The 21,419-nt window shown below is 44.0% G+C and overlaps 1 long non-coding RNA gene across 2 annotated transcripts in view; it reads left to right on the forward strand.

Moving 5' to 3' along the window:
- Positions 1-6,887: 6,887 nt before the first annotated feature.
- LOC144614064 (uncharacterized) overlaps positions 6,888-21,419 on the forward strand; it is a 40,881-nt gene continuing 26,349 nt past the window's right edge. The window contains exons 1-3 of one of the 2 annotated variants that reach the window (XR_013551596.2): positions 6,888-6,982; positions 8,270-8,424; positions 13,430-13,629. This is a non-coding gene — a long non-coding RNA (uncharacterized LOC144614064). The remainder of the gene's footprint in view (positions 6,983-8,269; positions 8,425-13,429; positions 13,630-21,419) is intronic. The other variant, XR_013551595.2, reaches the window with a different exon arrangement.

Here is a 21,419-nt window from a genome sequence, read left to right on the forward strand (position 1 = left end):
AGAATATCACAGCACCCATATTACACCTATACCAGACACACACCTTACCACATACACCAATCGTTATGATACATATAACAATGCATATACCCAACACACATATGCCATACATACTGCTTATATATAGTATTATCACACATATGACATGCCTGTACAAACACAGTATGCACAGAATACATAGGGCACACATACCGTACATATCCCACACCCCAAACAGTATACACGTCACACCATAACCACGCATATGGCACGCACTCACATATACCAATATACCGCATTCACAGGAGAGGTCCACCACACACACATATATCACACATACCACACACACACAGACACACAAAAACACACCAGAAGAACCTTACAGATATTATACGCATATGCCACACACATACAACACACCCCACTCACATAAACCACACAGAAAGACAATTTAGGCACAGGCTGAACATACTCTATGTGTACACAACCACACATTACATATTCACCATAAATATACCACAGAAAGCATACACAGACACACACCACACACACTTTGTATATACCACAGACACACCACACATGCATACCTGCACACTTACATCATAAACAACTACACATACAGCAAACCTGTGACACACAACCCAAATATACCACAGTTCACACACATCACACAACATACACACCACAGTACACCATGCACAAAATATACACATCACACAAACACTACACACATTGCACAGCCATCTCACACACACAACACATAGGCTGTGAATATAGTACATACACCATTCCCTCAACACACAAAAACACATAACTCCACACTTTCCACACACACACCACACCCTTACCACACACACCACATAACACTCATATAACCACATACACATCATGCAAACACTTCAAACATGCATTGTATATACCACACACAAAACTCATACAAGAAACACCTACCACACAGATACCAAGCACTCACGCACTACATGTACCACCTATAATCCAAAAGCACCCAACATAAACCTCACATACAGCACACTAAACATGCACCACAAACACACCACACAATACCAAACACACACCACTCAAACAGCACAGGTGTAACACAGATTTGCACTCCACATACACATTGTTAAACCACACACAGCATTCATATGCCCCACCCCTGTGAAAATACACACCATGCACACCTAACATGTTCATTAGAATTATACTGCACTCACAAAATCACACAACACAGTGCACATAAATCACATCTAATCCATACATGCACAAAACATACAGTTCACATGAAAACACTAGACACATACCACACAACTGCCACAAATATGCCATACGCACCAATGTCCACACATCAAAAACAGACACAGTACAAATTCCACACATACACCAAAAACATACTACACACAGAAACTTGACATGCACATCACAAATACACTATACATATACAACACACCACATGTTAACCACCCATATAACACACACCACACATACACACATCAAACACATACCACATATAAGCCACAACACAGGCACACATATACCAACCATACAAATATCACACAACACACAAACCAAGCACGCTACAAACACCAAAGATAGACACCACACATGTACCACATACAGAATCCACCTAACCCAGATGTAATACTGGTACCACACACAAACCACACCAACACACATATGACACACACAGATGTATGCCACTCAGGCAACAGAGTTACACCACAAACACCACACACTGATTATAAACCATACACACCACACACTGATTATCAATCATACACACAACATATTCAACATGATTTTACCACACACACACATTGCACACATACACCATACCTAGTCCACACATATACAACACATATACACATGGCAACAAGGGCCAGGAGTACCCAACAACTACAGCTCAACCATTGCTGTTTCTATCCACTGATGGGCAAAATGGGGGAATACAGACAGAGCCTTGGATTTCAGGCTCCTATTGCTGGAAGAATTGCAGGCCAATTGCTAACAGGACTCCCAGGTGTAGCTTGTAGAGTGCTCCCCTTGCTAAAGTTCACAGGCTTTTCTTATTCATGAGACAGCCATCCTGCTAGGAGATTGTTCTGGGTACTTCATTCTCAACATTCTCCCATTAACATCTCTAGGGAAGAATTCTAGCCACCCATGGTTTCCCTTTACACATTGTCTTTTTTAGGAAACAGCATTCTGCATAGAATCCATTCAGACTCAGTGTCTCAGAGTAATAATCTCTGCTTCCAATCTTGGAGTCTGGTGGTACCCTTGTGTCTGTGATATACGTTCTGCATTGGGCCCTTATCAGTTTGATTTCATACCTAGGTGGACAAAGAGAGGCCTAGGGCATCTGAAGGTACCCAAAGGAGAATGTTAGGATATAGGCTAGTACAGAGGTCTGGGGAGGGTGCCAGCATTCTGCATGGGGTAAGAAGTGAAGATAGTATCTCCTTCCTGGATTTAGCCCATGCCAAATAGGAAAAACCTTGGCCCCCCATGTACTCTTTCCACTACTGTTGTTGTTTTCCTATGTCACCATTCACATTCCTAGAGCATGGGGCTGTCACTTAGATATCCCAGGTCCAAGCGTCATAGATGACTTACCAGTCAGTTCCTGGGCCCAGTGGGAGCTCAGTGTCTGATATTCCTAAGTAAATCCCACCTCCTGGCTCTTAGCCAGCCAGAGTAATCTTAGTGAATGGAAGCCGGTTTGCTTCCACCCATAGCTGATTTGTGAAGCATTAAACCTGATGATCAGAAAGTTTGTGTAGGCACAGTATCCTCTAGGAACTATTCTGCATACTACCAGTCTCTTGAGTGAAGACCACACCAAGGCTGCATACCAAACATGTGACCATAGTCCAGGAGCACCTACCTATTACTGCTACACCTCTGCTGCCCCTGTCGATGGGATGGCAGAAAAGACATCCAAAACCAGGTCTTACCCTATGTATTTGAAGGAACAATGGAAGCCTCATGATTACAATGCTTCAGGTGTGGCCTTGAGAGAGGTCCCTTTACCAAATTCCATGGCTGTTTCTAATTCTTGAGACAACTTGCTAAAAGATTGCACTAGTCACTTCATTCACTACAGTCTCCCATTGCCATCTCTAATGACTAACTCTAGCACACTATCATTTTGAACCCCTTTGCTCTAGTTTCAAAGGAGTTTCTCCCTGGAGTTCATTCTGAGTGTATCAGCAGAATATCCTCTGCTCTCAAGTGGAGAGTGTGGTGAATTCCTTGTGAGTGTGCAATGGGTTTTGTAACAGGACCATCCCTTCATTTGGTTTCAAAAGTATATAGACATCCAGAGGCCTGGGTGATTTGAAGATGCCCAGTGGAGAATGTTTGTATGTCTGCTGGGCCAGAGGTTGCAGGAGAGAGCTGGCTTCATGGGCTGAGAAGAAATGAAGTGAGACTTTTCCTTTCCAGATTAATCTTATCCCATTTGGAGTGTCGAGTTTTGGTCCTTCTCCAAGCCATTTCATTCCCATGTTTGTGTTTTGAAATAAATTTTTGTTCACCCATAGGGCCACAGAACTCTCACTCAACTGACACCCTGGGGGCCACAGACTCCCACTCTGGTCCTGTGCTCAGTGAGAGCTTTCAGGCTCTCATTTAACAAAAGAAAAATGGCCTTTAGTCCCTGAGTGTTTGGTGACCTGCTATGGTATGGAAGGTGAAGGGGAGCCAAACTACCTCGAACAACTGGATGATTGAGTTGCCTTCATTCTGAATAGCAGTTTTCACGTAGGCAGTATGGGCCAGAGGTGGTTCAGCATGGGGAATGCCCTTTCCAGGAACAGGGAACAATGTCCTTGTTCCAGATGCTTGAGCAATAGCCAGCAGAACCCAATAGCTACAGCTCAAACACTGCTACCTCCATCAACTGATAGAAATATTGGGAGGGACAAAGTCAGAAATCTCTAGCTCCTCAAGAAAGAACGCAGGCTTCTTGTTGACAGGGCTCCCAGGTGTAGTCATTCAGAGACTGCCTTTGCCTACACCCAGGCATTTCTTATTCTGGACACAACCAGGTTGATAGGAGACTGTGATGGGTACTTTATTTTCAACATTTTCCACATCTCATGTGTGAGGAATAACTCTGGTAGTCTTTGTCTCTATGTCCAGCAATTAACCTGTTTTTTAAATAAGTTTCCAAATGGTATCTATTCAAAGCCAGTGTCTTATAGTAATAGCCCCTTCTTCTGTTTGGGAGTCTGCTGTTGTCCTTGTGATGGTGAAATATGTATTGTAATGCGCCACTCTCAATTAAGAACCAGAATTATATGTAACCATACCCAAACCTAGGATGTGTGAAGGTGCCCAGGGACAATGCTTATGGGTAGGCTCAGCCAGAGGTTAGGGCTGGATCCTGCCTCATGTGTGAGAAGAGGGTAGGGAAGATAGGTATTTCATACCTCGATTTTATCCATGCCCATTTGAATGCAGAGCTTTGACTGGCCTGGAAGTCATTCCTATCCCATTGCTGCTATTCTAACTTGGTCTCAGTTCACACACCAAGACCATGGGACTGTGCCATACACAACCAAGGTACAAGGATTGGAGGTGAGTTCCCAAGGCTTGTCCTGAATCAATGCAGGCCTCTAAGTGTCTGATATCCGAGAGGACCTCTAACACTCCTGTCCCTGAGCCCTCAGTGTTTGGCAGTCTACAATGATCCTGGTAATGGGTAGCCACATCGACTCCTACCCCTAATTAATGGAGATACCCTCATTAAGAAGGACAGTCGATCTGTACATGTGCAGTATGCTCCATGACCTGATCAACACAAAAAAACCTTTTGAAAAAATACTGCACCAAGGCCTCATTCCCACATCTTGATCATCACATGGAAGTCATCTTCATAACTCAGAGTCACTGCTGCTCCTATCTATTGAGAAGGTGGGCAGAAAGGCACCAAAAGCCAGTGGGTGCACATGAGATGGCCCACATCTATGAAATTTGGCCTGAGATCTTGTGGGACTTACCCCACGTGCCATTGCCAGTGTGCTGGATCAGAATCCTGGGGGCTGATTCAGATTTAGCGGAGTAGGTGTGTTCCCAGCTATCCAAAATCCACAAAAGACCTTCCAGGCCTCCTTCAAATTCCGTGATTGGGGCTCAGTATGGTGTCCTACCTCTTGTTCATTGTCCGTGTGAGATGGTGCCCAAGATGTCACGTTTGGGGCTGAGCCCTCAGGAGATTTGCCTGAGGGTTACACCAGATGTGTCAAGATAGAAGCCAGCCAGTCGAATCAGTGGGGTGGGTGTGCTCCCACTGACTTTAAGACTGGAAAGGCCTTCTGCACCTTGTTGCCTTACACTAACAAGGCTAGATTAGGAAGGTCTGGCTCTTGCCAGGTGGGTACCTCTGATATGGTGCCCCAGATCTCCATGGTTTGGCCTGAGATCTCGAGGGATTTACACCTGTGTCAGGCATGCCTGGTGAGTGAAATGAAAAGCGAGGTGGTTGACTCAATGGAGCGGGTGTGTTCCCCACAGGTGTGAAGATAGAAAAGGATTTCTGGACCTCATGTGCCCCTGTGAAATAGGCTTGACAAAAAACTTCAGTCTTAACTGTGCCCCCAAGATGTCACCCAAGATCTCTATGGTCTGGTCTAAGATTTCTCAAGATTTGCCACTGATTCGAGTGAGCTATTTCCAAATGCAATCCAGGCTGCCTTTCAAGGGAGCACGGGTGTTCCCTGTGGTCACTCATCTGTTGAAAAGGCCTTGTGGGCCATTTTGACTACCAGGAAACAGGCGCAGCCTCATAAGGAGTTCCAGCACTTGAATACTTGCACAGAAGGTGCCAGAGATCTCATGATATTTGACCCTAGATCACAGGAGGTTTGTCAGAATGGAAACCAGGCTGTGTTTCAGGGGATCAGGGGTACTCCCATCATTCCTGAATCCACGGAACAGCAATTTCAGGGCTTTTTCATCTCCAAGAACAAGGCTCACCAGGAAATTCCAGCACTTGCCAGGTGCCCAACAGACACAAGGAGGCAGTGATATTGTGAGTTTTGTCCAACATCTTGCAACATTTGCCCCTGGGTTACACGAAGTGTGAAAAAATGAAAGCCAGGCTGTATTTCAGGGAAGCAAGGGTATTCCTGACAATCCAGAATCAGCGAAAAGGAATTCAGGGTCTCTATTGCCTCCAGGAATGAGCCTCCGCATGGCGGTTCTGGGTCTTCCCAGATACCCGCCAGTTGGCTCCCTAGATCTTGAAAGATTTGGAATAAAACCTCGCAAAATTTGACCCTGGGTAGGCAAGCTTCTTCCAACAGGAATCCTGGCTGCCTTTCAGGGGAGCACGGGTATCCCCCATGGTACCTCATTTGCTGAAAATGCCTTGCAGGCCATTTTCACCTACAGAAAACATGATCAGCTAGCGAGGTCCAGTGCTTGCTGGGTATCTGCCAGAGGGAACTGGAGATCTGCCAAGATTTGCCCCTGGATCCTGGGAGATGTGCCCAAATGGAAGCCAGGCTGCCTTTCAAGAACGCAGTAGTCACGATCTTCCTGAAAGACTGGAAAAGTAATTCAGGACCAGGAACCTCGGCTACAGCTCTTCTGCTGTGGCCTGGTGTCCTCTTGGCGCCCTAAATCTCGCGAGATGTGGACTGGGGTCTCACAAGATTTACCACAGGGTCACAGAGAGGTTTATCAAAATGGGAGCCAGGCTGAGTTTCGTGGGAGCAGGGGCTTCCCAAACCATCTCAAATCTGCAGAAAAAATGCCGCAAAGGGCAATCTTGCCTCCGGGAAGGAGGCTCTGCTAGGGAGTTCTGGCTCTTGCTGAGTGCACGCTACATGTTGGCCAAGGTCTCGCAAGATGTGGCTCAAGGTCCCGTGTGTTTGACCCCTGGCACGTGATTTGTGCATGGAAATGGAAGTTAGGCTGGCGTTTCAGGAAAGCAGCCATGTTTCCAACGGTCCCACTTCGCGGAAAATGAATTCCGGGCCTTTTTCACCTCCAGGCAAGAGCCTCGGCTAGGGAATTCCGGTTCTTGGTGGGGGCCTGCCCGATGGGTGCCAGAGATGTCAGGATATTTGGCCTGACAAATAGCTATATTTAGCCCTGGGTCACGCGTGCACCATCGAGGTTTGTCAAAACAGAAGGCAGGCTGTGTTTAGGTGGGGGGCAGGACTATTTTCTTCCTTAAGAAAAAATATAGAAACCTCTTGGGTTTGGCTGTTTTGCCTTCCTTTCCCATCAGTATACAGAAGTAGCAGTGATTCAGAGGTGCATGCCAGTTCTCCCAGGTAATGATCAAGTACTTGGGACAGGGCCCCGATACATTAGTCTCTAAAAAGGTCTTTCTGCTCTAAAAATGTCCTGGGGCATATGTAACAAGCACAAGCCTTATGCTCCTCAGCCTGAAGGCATCTCAGTCAGCCAGGAAGGGAGGCAAGCTTGCTACACATCACTCCTTACACCATCTGGGAAAGCACAATGTGGTCAGGAACCAGAGGGACATTGTTTTTGGGTGTGGTTATCACAAACTGGTTGCTCTAACTAGCAAAAAAACAGAGGGAGAACTAGTCAGCAATCCCTGGGTGTTGGCTATGTGAGTGACAACTGCATTACCTGTGAATGTGAATGAACATAGAAAAACAACAAGGCAATGGGAATGGCTCAAGGAAAGCCAAAGTTATACATTTCAAATGGGAATGGTATAATCCAGTAAATGAGGTCTGTAATGTCATTTCCCCTTACCCCAGAAATGTCATCTCCTGCTCATAACCTCTGGCTGATTCTACACACAGACATTCTCTGCTGGGTAACTTCAAATGCCCTAGCTCTCAGATGTCAACATAGTTTTGCAGCCAAGTAACAAACAGGAAGTCCTGTGGCCCATACCATCCCATAGTTCAAAGGACTTTCCCCTTTACCAAGTTTAACAGAGAATGTTGTTCTAAGACCCTGGCTCTGAAAGGGCCGAAAGGAGAACCACCTATAAAAAAAGACAAAGGGGATGCAATTTGATACATGGAGGGTCAAATATCTTCATGAGATAAGAATAGGATAATGCTGAGAATGAAGTGAGTAGTACAGTCAGAAGCCCAGTTAGCTTAAGACCATTATTCTTCCTTTACAAACAGTGGGAAAGCTTCTGACATTGACTTTTCACCCTAACTTTCCTTCAGTGGATAGAGGTAGCAGTGATAGAAGGGTAGCAGGTTGTTTCTCCCACCTGATGAAGTTTTTAAAAACAGTCCTTGGTGCCATATTCCTTTAAAAAAGATCTTTTTGTTCTAAATAGATTGTGGAGCATAGTGGGCATGTGCCAACACCCTGTTCTTCAGAATGAAATCATTTCAATCAGCCATAAAAGAAAGGCAAGCTGGTTCACTTTACTGAACTTACATCAGCTATCAAAACCAAGCATCCAAGGACAAGAGGACCATCTTTCCTTTGGTATATCAAACACTAGTTGCTCTCACTTTGCACAGAACCACAATGGGAATTTTCCATCAATATCTGGGTGTTGTCTGTGTGAGTGACCGCCCATTACTATTAACATGACCCAAGACCTAATTAAAAATACATCAAGCTATTGAAAATGGATAAAAGGATTGCTAAAGTTCTACACTTTAAATTGGATTTGAATAAATTTGGGAATGACAGGTACAGTTTTGTTTATCCTTGACCAAGAAATTTGGCCAGATCTTTCTCAAAACCTTTCTCTGAGCCTACACAGAAATATTATCTGCTGGGCACCTTCAGGTGTCCTGGGCCTCCTGATGTCAACATAGATCTGAAGCAAAATTATGGGTGGCCTTGTGAGCCAAATACCCCCACAGTCACAAAGATTCAGCCAGACTCCCCAGTTTAAAGCAGAGATGATTGCTTTGAGGCACTTGTTCTAAGAGGTCCCCTTGAAGAACCTAGTTTGTAAAAAGAGCAAAAGGATGGAAATGATACAGGGTGGGCAATATTATTTATCAGAGATGAGAATGGAATAATGTGTGTGGTTTACATGTGTTTTATACATGTGCTTCATGTATGGTACATGTGTGTTATTTGGTGTGGGGTATCTGAGTAAATGTGGGGTGTATGTGTGGTATCCATTGTATGTGATGTGTGTGTGTGTTGTGTTTGTATTGTCTATTGTATCTGTGATCTGTGTTGTGTGCATGTGTTTATTTTATGTGTGATGTGTGTGTGGTGTATGTTTAGTGAGTTTTTGTGGTATGTGTGTGTGTCATATATGTATTGTGTTTGTGATGTATGTGTAGTAAATGTGTCACGTATTTATGGTGTGAACGTGGTGTGCTTATGGTGTATGAGTGGATTGTGTTGTTTATGTGTGAGTGTATGTAGTGCTTGTTTTGTATACTGAAGTATGTGTGGTGTGCATTGTGTGTTTTGTTGTCTGTGTGGTGTGTGTTGTGTGATGCATGTGTGTTGTATGTGAGGTGTGTGTGTGATGGAGGTTCCCTGAGTATGGTGACAGTTTGATGTGTGTATGCGGTGTGTGTTTGGTTTGTGTGTGGTGTTTGTGCGTTAGCATGGTGTATGTGTGAATGTGTAGTATATGTGTAGCATATTTGTTTCTGTCATTTACGTGGTGTTTGTGTTGTATGTTTGCTGTCACCGTAATAAATATGTTGAGTGTGTTGAGTGTGTGTGGTTTATTTGTGGTTTGTGTGTTCAGTATATGTGTGTGTAGGGTGATGCATGTGCATTGGTAGTGTTTCTGTGAGTGTGTGATATAAGTGTAGTGTTTGTTTGCAATGTATGTGTGGTGTGTTTATAATGTTTATGGTGTGCCTGTTTGTATGTGTTTGGTATCTGCTGCATGTGTGATGCCTGTGTGATTTATGTGTGTGTATCTTATATGTGTTGTCTGTGTAGTGTATGTGTGATGTATTTGTGTTGTGTTTGTGATGTGTATGTGTTTGTAGTATATGTTTTTTGTGTGTGCATTATGTGTGAGTTTTTTAAGTGTTGTATGTGTGAGGTATGTGTGGTAAATGTAATTATCATCTTTGGTATGAATGTGGTGTATGTGTGTGAAGTACATTACATGGGTGTGTGATGTGTGTGTGCTGTGGGTGGTATTTTTATGCTGTATGATAATGGGCATGTGGTATACATTGTGTGTATATTATATGTGGAGTGTGTATGGCGTATGTTTTCTATGTTCTGTATTTCTGCTACACATGTGTGGTGAGTGGTGTGTATATGTGGTGATTGTGTGGAGTATGTGTGTTATGTGTGTGCCCTGCAGTTGTGGTGTGCATGTTGTATGTGTGCTGTGGCAGTTATAGGTGTAATGTGTGAGTGTGGCATATATATGTGTGTTTTGTTTATGAATTGTGTATATGGTGTATGTCTAGTATGAGGGTGATATATGTGTGGTGTGTGTGTGGCATATGTGTTTGTCGCATTGGGGTGTTTATGTGATGTATTTCTGTTATGTATGTGGTATATGTGTTGTTTGTTTGGTGAAAGTGTGTGTATTTGTTGCTGGTGTGTGAGGTAAGTGTGATAGGTGTCTCATGTATTTGTGGTCTATGTGTAATATGTGTGTGGCATATACATGTGTAAGTGTGTTGTAGGCATGTTGTCTGGTGTATGTGTGGTTTTTATGTGGAATATGTGTGTTGTATGTATGGTTTAAGTGAAGGGGGTGTTGTGTTCATGGTGTATGTTTGGTGTGTATGTGTAGTGTATATGTGTGAGATGTATTTGTGTGTTGTGTTTCAGTTGATTGGTGTGTGTGCAATGTTTTGTGGTATAAGTGTGTTCTGTGTGTTTTATGTATGGTGTGAATGTTTTATGTATGTAGTGTATATGGGGTGTATTTGTTATGTGTAATGAATGTGTAGTATATACAATGTGTGTGTGTGGCATATATGTGGTGTGTGGGATATATGTGTTGTGACTGCTGTATTTGTGTGGTGTGTATTTTGTATATGTGTACTATATGTGTAGTATATGTGTATTTTGTGGTGTATGTGTGTGGGTGGTGAATGTGTGAATGTGTGGTTTATGCATGGTGTCCATGTTTGCTCTATGCAGTGTGTGGGTTGTGTGTGTGTCCATTGCATGTGTGTTGTGTTTGGTGTATATCTGTATATCTGTGTTGTATTTGTGTTGTGTGATTGGTGTATGTGTAATGTGCATTTGTAGGTTGTATATGGGTTAGTGTATATTGTATTGAATGTTTATTGTGTGTATGTGTATTGCAGAAATTGTTTTGTGTATTTTAAGAGTAGTAGGTATCTGTTCTATGTGTGCTATAATGTGTATTCTGTGTTTGTGTATGGCATATTTGTGTGCAAGTTTGGTGCATGCATGGTATGTGCATTATTTGTAGGCTATGTGTGTGGTGTATTGTGGTATGTATTTTTGTGGTATATGTGTGCTGAGTATGGTGTATGTGTGGGGTGGTTTTGTGAGGTATATGTGTTGTGTTTGGGTGATGTATGTGAGGGGGTGTGATATTGTATGTGTGGTGTGTATGAGGTGTATATGTGGAATGCTTTTGTATATGTTTAAAGTGTGTGTGTTATATGTGTGGTGGGTTTTTATTTTGTAGTGTGGTGTCTTTTTGTATTGAGTATGTTTGGGTGTGTGTGTTGTATGTATTTTTGTGTGGTATATGTGTTGTATATGTGGTGTGTGTGTGGTTTATGTGGTTTCAGTTTGTCTTGTGTATGTGTTATATATTTCATGCACGTGTTGTGTTTCTGGTGTATGTGTAGAAAATGTGACACATATGTGTTGTGTGAATGTGGTGTATGTGTCATATACTGATGTGTGTGGGTTCTTTGTGCAGTGATTGTGTTGTGTATTGTAGTTCGTGTGTTGTGTGTTGTGTGGAGGATAAGTAGGTAGGGCTGGAACATTCCTGGATTGGGGAAACCTGGGAAAATGTGGGAAAACCTCGGGTCTCAACAAAGTCCCCCTTGATGTCACCAAGTAAACATTCAAGATGCCTCCCTAATAATTCCAGTCTGTCTGCATCTTAGATGTTGTGGGCATAACACCAGATCACAGAAAGAGGGACTAATGGACCAGACCAGCCCATTATTCACACTAAATTAGAGGTGCAAGAAGCAGGGGAGATGGATATGTGCAGAAAAGCAAAGTGCAGAGGAACCAGTCCTTCTGAACACTCAGACAGTCTCCCTGGGATGTTTGTCAGGCTTTGGATACTTAAGGGAAGTCTGTGTCCTATTCCCCCCCCAAAATAGCCACTTCTTTCCTGTTGCCAGGTCTCAGGTGACCTAGGGACAAATCTCAGGAGATCTAAAGCTAAATCTCATGGGAACATGGCAAGAGGAGCAAATGCCTAGCTTAGTCTCCTTTGTGCTGGTTAAGTAGGAAGGCCTGGGACATTATTGTATTGGGGACACCTGGGAACACCTAATGTCCCACAAATGCTCCCTGACACCACCACACCAGCACAAAGACACAAAGTATCTCACACATATTTCCTGCCTCTCTCAGTATCCTGGGTAGGGTAACAAGAGACTACTGAAATAAGGATTAATGGTTTGGGTGGCCGGTTATTCACCCTAAACTAAAGTTGACAGTAACAGTAGGGGAAGGGTGTGGGGAGAAACAAGTGCACAGAGGCGGGCTCCTTTAAACACACAGGCAGTCTCTGTTTTTTTGTTCCATGCTTTGGAATCTTCAGAGCAACATGAGTCTGTCCTTCCCCCAAAGAAAGCTCCAACTTCTTCCCTGAGACCTGATCTCACATGATGAATGGCCCAATCTCATGAGATCTACAGCAAAATCTTGCAGTCTCAAGCCAAAGTTCATGGAAACTCAGCACTAGGAGAAACTCCTTAGCTTACCACCTTTTGTGCATGATAAGTAGGTAGGGCTCGGACATTCCTGTTACTCATGCTAAAGTAGAGGTGATAGCAACAGGAGATCAGGGGGTGGGAGACGCAAAGTGCACAGGAACTGGCTCCACTGAACACACAGGCAGGCTGCCATTTATCCTTCCAGGCTTAGGAAACTTCAAGACAGTCTCTGTCCTGCCCTTAAGGAAAACAGCCACCTATTTTCTGTTGACAGATCTCACATGATCTAGGTGCAAGTCATGTGAGATCAAAGGACAAATATTGCAAGATCTCAGACCAAACACTGCAGAAAGGATGCTAGATCCTAGATGTGTTTTGGTCTGGTTGTTGAAAGAAGCTTGATAGATTAGAGAAAAAAAGGGAAAGATAAGAAAAGAAGAAAAAATAGGGAAAAAAGGAAACCATTTGAAAATTTGAAAAATGAATGCAAAATAGAATAAAATGAAATGATAAAGTAAAATATAATTTTAAAAATTTACAAAAAATAAAAATAAAAATTTATAAAAAAGTAAAAATTATAGTAGAAAAACTTAAAGAAAAATCTTTTTAATAAAAATGGAAAATAAAAGTAAATTTTTTCTCTTTCTGTATTCAAGAAAAAGAAAAAAATTGAATAAATGGACCAGCAAACAGAATGAAATACGACTGATATTACATTTGGTTTCCTGTAGAAGTCAAACTATGAAGCACTTTATAGTCTGTACACCAAGCAGATGGAGAGACTTGTGATGTTCATCAAGAGTGCAGTTGGCCCAGTTGGGTGCAGCTTAGTATAATAGCAATCAGACAACACAAGGTAATGCTGGCTTCATAGAAAGAGTTTGGAAGTTTTCCTTCCATTACCTTGATTTCAAAACCAAAGACCCTAATAAAAAGGAGAGCTATAGACCAATATCCCTGATGAACATGGATGCGAAAATCCCCAACAAGATATTAGCCAAACGGATCCAACAATACGTTAAAAAAATTATTCACCACAACCAACTAGTATTTATACTTGGGATGCAGGGCTGGTTCAATATCTGCGAAACAATGTGGTACATCACATCAATAAAAGAAAGGACAAGAACCACATGATCCTCTCAATAGATGCAGAGAAATCATTTGATGAAATACAGCATCCTTTCTTGATAAAAACCCTCAAGAAAGTAGGGATAGAAGGATCATACCTCGAAATCATAAAACCCGTATATGAAAGACCCAACTCTAATATCCTCAATGGGGAAAAACTGAGAGCTTTCCCCCTAAGGTCAGGAACAAGACAGAGATGTCCACTCTCTCCACTGTTCTACATAGTATTGGAAGTCTTAGCAGCTCTGTTTTCCACTAGATGGTACTGCTTAGCTTACTGGGGTGGATAGTTGTGGCACTTGCAGGTGTTTTTGTGCATGCATGGGAGGGGTGAAAATGGCATCACCCAGCTACCCAGTCTCTGGTATTGGAACTCTGTGCTCTCCCCGACCAGCAATGAAGCACACCTCCTTTGACTCCAGCTTCCATCCACTCCCTGCTTTTACACTGTCCATGACCAAGCCATCAGGGTGCCAGATGGCACCTCCCTCCTGAGTTTTATCTCAGATGTGTCTGTGTTTCCCAACCCCTTACTTCTGAGGGGGGACCCACTCAGAACTTCTGGGGGAGGGTCTCACTGAGCAATGGCCGGGTGCCTGCCCACCCCCAGGAACATTTGTAGGACTGTGCTGCTGCTGACGCCCAGAGACTGTGGCTAGGTGCCAGCCCACCCCAGAAGTTCACGCAGTCATGTAGCAGCAGGATTTCAGGGTTTATGGAAAATCACAACACGCATCTGTCTCCAGGCTTCCCCCTTAATGTCTTTGTTCCAGCACCAGTGAATGTGGTTTTCTCCAGGGTCCACTGGGACCTTTGCCTGTGGGGCGGCCGAACATCTTCTATCAAATGTCCTTCCAGCAGGGGAACCACCTCTCCCCATTTGGCCCAAAGACCCCTTGGACATCGCTGTTTGCTCCGGGTTTCGCCTTTCCCACCAGAGTACCGCCAGGTATCAGTCTGTGGAGTTTCAGACTCTGCACCCCCCCCCCCCCCCCAGTTTATAGAGTCTTAATGGAGTTTAAACCCTCTCTTTTTCTCCTTTATCCCTTTTTTGTTCAGTTCCTGCAGCTGTTTCCACTTTTCCACTTTCTTTTCAGCTGCTTAAGGGGGGGAGGTGCTTTTCCCATACTGTCCCCCATCTCAGTCCTCTCTCAGCAAGCAAAAACAGCTCCCTGCCCCCCGCAGCTTCTCTCTCTCCCAGTTCACCTCTCCATGCCATATATCTGCTGAGTTCTGTAGTTCAGGTTGTGCATATTGTGTTAATCCTCAAATCAGTTTTCTAGGGGTGCAGGATGGTTTAGTGTTGATCTGACTGCATTTCAGGGATGAGAGATACAAAAAAAAAACAAACAAAACTTCCATACTGTTCTGCCATCTTGGCCCCTCCAGCCCATTCATTTTCTATTTATTTGGTACATGTTTACAGTACTGCACCTGGAATACTGAAGGGCAGGAAGTATGAGCAAGGCACTTCATGTGTTAGTGCTGTTGCCATCTGCATGTGTTTGTGGGAACCTGGTTGTTACCAGGAGTCCCCAGTCCAGAAATGTACCAGCACCCCATATTTACCCTACACAAATGAGGGTAGGCTAGGGAGTTCCCATTCCTGCTGGGTTCCCAGGATATGTGTCCTGAGATCTCATGCACTTTGGACTTAGGTCTCATGAGATTTTCCCCTAGATCATGCTAGATTTTTCAACAGGGAAGTCTGCCATGTTTTAGAGGAGCAGGACACAGACTGCACTGAAATGTCCCAAGTCTGGGAAAGCTCACCACAGGGGGTCTGTTTGGGTGTTCACAGGAACCACTTCTCATGAACCACATTGTTTCTCCCTACCACTTCTGCCCTCTGGTTTCTATCATCTGTAGTTTAGCATGAAAAACACATTACAGCTCATTTCTTCCTATTTCATTGGTACTTTAGCTCTACTGCACCTAGAAAGCCAAGAGGCAGGAAGTATAGCTAGGTACCCTGTGTGTTAGTGCTGGTGGCCTCTATGGGCTTTTGATTGACCCAGGTTGTACCCAGTAGTCTGCAGTCCAGGAATGATCCAGCCCCACCAATTCACCTTTCACAAAATAAGCTAGGTTAGGGAGTTCCTGTTCCTGCCCAGTACCCTCAAGATTTTCCCTGATATCTCATGAGATTCAGCTTTAGATCTATGATAATTGCCCTTAGATCATGCAAGATTTGTCACCATGAAGTGTGACTACATTTTACTGGGGGCATGACAGACATGGACTGTGATGAAATGTCCCAAACCTGGGAAAGCTCTCAGAGAGTCTCTGTGTTTATAGGAGCCAGTTCCTGTGCATGTTGTTTCTCCCTAACATCATTACCTCTGTTTTTCATAACTTATAGTTTAGGGTGAAAAACTGATGGTCTGGCCAATTCCTTTGTATTTCATTGGTACATGTTTATCATACTGCACCTGGAATGCAGAGAGGCAGTAAATATGTACAAGGAACCCCATGTGTTAGTGCTGGTGGCATCTCTGGGCATTTGTGGGAACCTGGCTGTTTCAAACAGTCCCCAGTTCAGAAATGTCCTAGCCCTGCCGATTTACCCTGCACAAAAGAGGCTAAGCTAGGGAGTTCCCACTCCTGTCTAGATCCTGTGAGATTTGTCTCAAGATTCATGAGTTTGGGCTTTAGAGCTTGAAGATTTGCCCCTAAATTATTCCAGATTTGTCAACAAGGACTGGCTGCACTTTGGGTGGACAGGATAGACAGAGTGCCCTGAAATGTCCAAAGCCTGGGAAAGCTCTTGGGGAGTCTGTGTGTTCACAGGCACCAGGTCCTGGGCACATTGTTTCTTCCTAGCTCTCTAGCCCCCCGGTTTCTATTACCTGTAGTTTAGATTGAACAATAGATGGTCTGATATATTTGTTCCTCTTTCATTGTTATGTGTTTAGCCCTACTGAACCAGGAAAGCTGAGAGGCTGGAAGGATGAGTGAAGCACCTTGTGTAGAAATGTTGGTGGCATATGTGAGATTTTGTGTGACTCTGATTTTCCCAGCAGTCCACAATCCAGGAATGTCCCAAACTTGCCAATTTACCCCACAGGAATGAGGCTAAGCTGGGGAGTTCCTGCCCCCGCCAAGTTTATGCAGAATTTGGTCTGAGGTCTTGTGAGTTTTGGCCTTACATCTCCAAAGATTTGCCCCTAAATCATGATAATTTGTCAACAGGGAAGACTGGCTGCACTTTTGGAGGGCAAGACATATACAGCCTGTGCTACAATGTCCAAATACTTAGAGCTCTCAGGGAGACAGTTTGTGTGTTTACAGAAGCTGGTTCCTGTGCATCTTACTTCTGCCTATACCTTCTGCTTTCCTGTATCATTCATATGTTAGCCTGACTAATGGGCCATCTAATCCATGCATTCCTATTTCATCAGTCTGTTGTTAGCATTATCTCTCCTAGAATACTCAGAGGCAGGAAGTATGAGCAAGGCACCCCATATATTTTTTCTGTTACCATCTGCGTGTGTTTGTGGGATGCCAGGTGTTCCCAGCAGTTCCCAATCCAGAAACATCCCAGCCCTATTTACCTTATACAACTGAGGCTAGGCTAGTGAGTTTCCTTTCCTTATGAGTCCCTGAAATATGTGGCATGAGCTATCACAAGATTTGGACTTACATCTCATGACATTTTGCCTTAGATATTGCAAGATTTGCTGCTAGATAATGCAAGATTTGTAACAGTGAAGTGTGGCTGCGTTTTAGGGGCAAGACAGATACAGAATGTGCTAAAATGTCCAAAACCTGGGAAAATTCTCATGGAGCCTGTGTGTTCACAGGAGGCAATTATTTTACATGTTGTTTCACCCTACCCCTCCTGACCTCTGGTTACTATCACCTGTAGTTTATGTAAAAACAAAAACAAACAAACAAAAAAATGGGTGGTCTGGCCCATTCATTCCTATTTTATTGGTACATGTTTAACTACTCTACCAGGAATGCCAAGGAGCAGGAAGTATGAGAGAGGCACCTCATGGGTTAGTGCTGGTAACATCCATAGTTTTTTTGGATCCAGATGTTCACAACAGTCACCAATAAAGGAATGTCTCCACCCTGCCAATTTACACTGCACTAATGGGATCTAAGTCCAAATCTCGTGAGATGGTGAGATCTCAGGCCAAATCCCATGGGAATTTGGCAAGAGCAGGAAATACTCCTTAGCTCAGCTTCATTCCTACAGGTTAAATTGTAAACGCTGTGACATTCCTAGATTAGGGACTGCTGGATACAATTGTGGTCAAAGGCCAACAGATGCCACTAGCACTAACAAAGTGCCTCATTCATGCTTCCTGCCATTTGGCGTTCTAAATGTAGTAGGGCTAAGCATGACTAAACATGGAATAGGAATGAATGGACCTGAATACCTATTTTTCCTGATAAAGTACAGATGATAAAACCAGAGGGCAGGAGGGGTAGAGGGAAACAACATACATTGGAACTGGGTCCTGTGAACACAAAAATAGACTCCCTGAGTGCTCTCCCAGGCTTTGGACATTTCGATGCATCTTTGTCCTGTCCGGTCTATCCTAAAATACAGCCACACTTCCCTTTTCATTAATCTGATCTAGAGGCAAATCCTCCCAATATCTAAGGTCAAAGAAAGAGATACCTAAGTCTAAATATTGAGAGAATTGGCAGGAATGGGAATTCCCTAGACTAGCCTCATTCTTGCAATAAAATAAGCAAGGCTGGGACACTCTTGCATTGGAGATGGCTGGGAACACACCCAACCTGCTGAAATGCAGCCAGGCTTTCCTCTTGGCAAGTCTCCCCAGGTCTGAGTCCAAATCTCACAAGATCTAAGTCCAAATATCGACAGATTTCAGATGATATAATGAGGGCACTTGGGAGGAGTGGGAACTCCCTAGACTATCCTTGTTCATGCAAGGTAGATAGGCAAAGGTGGCCATTTCCAGGTTGGGGACTGCTGGGAACACACCAGCCTCCCTGAAACACAGCTAGTCTTCCCTTTCAGCAGATCTCCCATAATGTAGGGGAAAATCTCATGAGATCTAAGGCCCAATCTCAGGAGATCTTGGGCGACATATGGTGGGAACTCATAAGGAGCAGGAAATACCTGGTCTAGTCTCATTTCTGCTAAGGGATATAGACAAGGATGGCCATTTCTGGACTGGGGACTCCTGGGAACACACACCCCCTTAAATGCAGCCAGGCTTCCCTTTTGGCAAATCTCATGTGATCTAGGGGAAAATATCATGAGATATAAGGTCAAATCTTTCAAGAGCCCAGGTGACATAAGAGGAAAACTCAGCAGGAGTAGGAACTCTCTAGGCTAGAGAATTTCATGCAGGGGAAATATTCGTGGATGACTATTTCCAGATTAGGCAGAGCCTGGAGCACCTGGGTTCCCATGAGGCTCATGGACAGCAACAGCACAAATATCAGAGGGGACGTGCTCATACTCTCTCAGCAGTTTTGGTGCAGTGGACTCAACACTGACCAATAAAATAGGAACAAACAGGCCACATGGCTCATTATTCATGCTAAACTAGAGGTGATAGAAACAGGAAGGTGGCAGCTATAGGAAAAAGCATCATGCACTGGAATCAGTTCTAGTCTCAAGAGACTTGGACTTAGATCTCGCAAAATTTGCATCCAGATCATGTGAGATTTTCCAAAAGGGAAACCTGACTGTGTTTCATGGAGGTAGGTGTGTTCCCATCAGTTCCCAATCAGCAAAAGGCAATCCTTCCTATTTCCACTGCAGAAGTGAGGCTATATTAGGTATTTCCCACTCCTGATGAGATTCTCCCAAAATCTTGTGAGATTTGGACTTAGATCTTGAGATATTTAGCCCTAGATCTCATAAGGTTTGACCCAACATCATCAAAGATTTGCTAAAAGGGAAGCCTGGCTGCATTAAGGGGGGGGGGGGGAGTGTGTTCCCAGCAGTCCTCAATCCAGAAATGACCATCCTTGTCTATTACACTGCATGAATGGGTTAGACTAGGTATTTTCCACTCATGAAGAGTCCCCATGATATGTCTGCTGAGATTTTGTGAGATTTGGACATAGATCTTGTGAGATTTGCCCCTACAACCATGTGATATTTGCCATCTGGGGTATCTGGCTGTGTTTCAGTGGGGCAGTGCAGACCCAGACTGCACTGAAATATCTGAAGCCTGGAAGCTCTCAGGGAGTCTGTGTGTTAACAAGAGATGGTTCCAGGATGCAGTGCTGCTCCCTATGCTTCCCACCTTCCTATTTATATCTCCTCCAGTTTAGCATGAATAATGGGACATATAACCCATTTGCTCCTATTTCACTGTTCCATGTTTATTTCTGCTGTACCAATGAGGCTGAGAGAGGCAGGACATATAAGCGTGACACCACCAGTATATGACCTGTGTCCATCTGTGATCTTTCCTGGGACCCCAGGTGTTCCAGTTAGTCCACAATGTGGAAATTGCCATCCCTGAATATTTTCCCTACATGAATGAGGGTAGGCTAGAGGGTTCATGCTCCTGCCGAGTTCTCATGATATATTGCCCTAGAGCTCCTGAGAGTTGGACTAAGATCACAAGAGATTTGGTCTTAGATCTCATGAAATTTGCCCCAAATAATGCAAGATTTGCCAAAATGGAAGCCTTGCTGTGTTTCAGGGGGCAGGTGTTTTTCTAGCAGTCCCCAATCCTGAAATGGCCATCACTTCCTATTTCCCCTGCAATGAAGAGTCTATACTAGGTACCTTGCATTCCTGATGTGTTCCTGTGTATGTCCTCTGAGATCTCCCAAGATTTGGATTTAGGTACCATGAGATTTGGCCTAAGATCTCTTGAGACTTGCCCCTAGATCATGAAAGATTTACCAAAAAGTAGCCCTGGATGCATTTCAGGGAGGCAGGAGTGTTCCCAGAAGTCCCAAATCTGGATGGCCATCTTTGCCTTTTTCCCTTGTACAGAGGAGGCTACATTAGGTATTTCCTACTCCTTACGAGTTCCATCAATATGTCGCCCAAGATCTCGTGAGATTTGGCCTTAGATGTCATGAAATTTCCCCCCACATCATGTGAGATTTGCCAACTGGGATATCTGGTTATGTTTCAGTGGGGCCAGGCAGATGCAGACTGTGTTGGCATGTCCAAAGCGTGGAAGATCTTAGGGAGTGTGTTTGTATATTAAGAAGAGCTGGTTCCAGAATGTGGTGCTTCTTCCTACAGTTCCCACCATCCTGTTTCTATCATCTCTAGTTTAGCATGAATAATGGACAACCCAGTCCATTTGTTCCTATTTCATTGGTCCATGTTTGCTTTAGTGCACTGAGAAGTCTAAGGGGCACCTGGGTGGCTCAGTCGGTTGAGCATCCAATTTTGTCTCAGGTCATGATCTCACAGTTAGTGAGTTCAAGCCCTGTATTGGGCTCTGTGATGACAGCTTGGAGCCTGGAATCTGCTTCAGATTCTGTGTCTCCCTCTCTCCCTGCCCCTCCCCTGCTCTCTCTCTCTCTCTCTCTCTCAAAACTAAACATTAA

The sequence above is a fragment of the Panthera onca genome, chromosome D4, assembly GCF_046562875.1.
Source record: "Panthera onca isolate mPanOnc1 chromosome D4, mPanOnc1 haplotype 2, whole genome shotgun sequence".
In the NCBI taxonomy this organism is placed as follows: domain Eukaryota; kingdom Metazoa; phylum Chordata; class Mammalia; order Carnivora; family Felidae; genus Panthera; species Panthera onca.